Raw genomic sequence first — 2,221 nt, forward strand, 5'->3', positions numbered from 1 at the left:
TATTCCATTCAAACACATGCATAAAGTCCCTTTTTTGAGCCCTCGAGGCCTTATAAATACTTTAGAAATGATTCGGGACTAAATAAAAAAAATTTAAAACTTCATGGAAAAAGATAGAAAAATTCATACTACAAGGGTCACATGGTCATGTGGCCAGGCCATGTGACTCACACGGCTAAGACACATGTCCGTGTCTTAGGCTGTGTAGGCGTTTTAATTAGTGACACACGGTCGTGTCCCTGCTTGTGTTCGCGCCCATGTAACTCTCTGACCTGGGTCACACCGCCAAGTCACACGCCCATGTACCAGGCTATGAAACTCTCGAAATGAAACCTTTAAAAACCTACAAGAGACACACGACCGTGTCGCGTGGCTGTGTGTCATACATAGCTGAGACACACGCCCGTGTCTTAGGCTGTGTGGACAAGAAATAGGCTAAATTCAAGCTATTCCTTTCACCTAATTCAAGCACACCCTTACAAGTCATTTGCGCCTATATTCAAACATTCAAAATGTACCTAACACATGCACATTTAAGCTAGATCATCATAATATTTAATCATTCAACCAATATGCCCAAAAGGCACCGAAATCACAACAATCAAACATGATTATACAATTGCTAAGTTTAACCGCAAATTAACTAACCTTTATAACTAATTTTATGCCAATGTTTACCACAAAGTTCACATACCAATATCATACTCAAAAACACCAATTTGACCATTCAACACCTATCATCACTACCTTAGCAAACTTGACCATATGTCAACACATCCAAACACACCAAACTAGCCATTTATTAACTCAATATTCACTATCAATTTCCATACCTCAATGATCACATTTAAGCATATCAAAATAACATTTCATAGTATGCATTTTATATACCATTTCAACTCCCAACCTTTAAGTACCAACATGCCAAAATATCAACCTTTAAACATCAAAGTACAAAAAGTACACCAACCATCAAGGCATCAAATATCATAAGTTTCACAAATTTAAAGCAACATTACATGTCGATAACATTAACTAAACATTACACATAAGTCCACCTATACATGTCATTATAACCATGACCAAAGTATCAAAATCTATCAATAAAATCAATGGATGGTGTGATGGATCTCCAACTAGCTTCCAACCCATCGAACTTTCGATGATCTGTAAAGTAAGAGAAAAATAACCACATAAGCAATGAATACTTAGCAAGCTCGTATAAACTTTAAGCATAATATTCCATCTCAATAATAAACTTTATTGAATAAACATAAACCTATACCAATGTCATAAGTTTCATAAATCTATGTAATCATCAACCTTTTTATAGGATTATATACCTTTCAATTTACTTACTTTCCATTTCGTTCTCAATGCTTATCGTAAGCCTAAACAACATTTTCAATTCCCGATTCAATGTATTTATCCATGAAATAGGTAGATTCATCCATAGCATAAATAGTTTGCTCGCATACAAATATATCATTTAACTCATCAATTCTTTATTATCATCATACTATATCCCAATATTTAACTTCGCGTTTCATTTCCTTTTCTTACCCTTTCCATTTACATATTACCAAGCGTAGGCATAAAAATCAACCATGAATACAAGTTTAGTACAAGCCTAAATATCATCAATGCACGAGTTAGTGCACACATACTTATATCACTTAAATTAAACATATGATGATCCATTTCCATGTGTATATATTTCATTTGAATCATTTAACCTTTCCATAAACATATGCATAAGGTCAACTGAAAGCTTACCTTTTCAATGCATAACTTCAAAATAGAACATCATACAATCCAACCAACAGATTGGCACATCAATATCACATTTTAGTTAATTTGAGCATAATTCATATGAATTTAACATGAATAACCATTATACCTGAGCATAATTCAATTGGATTTATCATCCATCTCAACATAACATATTTTCCATGTAACTCATCATTTCAAAGTCTTTGATACATACAAGTCTTGGTTCATATAGAACACTTACCATATCCTTGAAAAATTCATGTCTGTTGAATCAAATGAAATAATATTGAATAAGGGAAATAATATTTTCAGTACAACTTACCTGATACAATACATTGGAAGGAAGACTTTCAGGCTCGAAGCTTGATATAACACACTAGCACAAAGCCTACTAGGCACAAAGCCTAATATAATACACTGGCATGAAGCCTACTAGGCACATAGCCTG

The sequence above is a fragment of the Gossypium arboreum genome, chromosome 4, assembly GCF_025698485.1.
Source record: "Gossypium arboreum isolate Shixiya-1 chromosome 4, ASM2569848v2, whole genome shotgun sequence".
Classification (NCBI taxonomy): Eukaryota; Viridiplantae; Streptophyta; class Magnoliopsida; order Malvales; family Malvaceae; genus Gossypium; species Gossypium arboreum.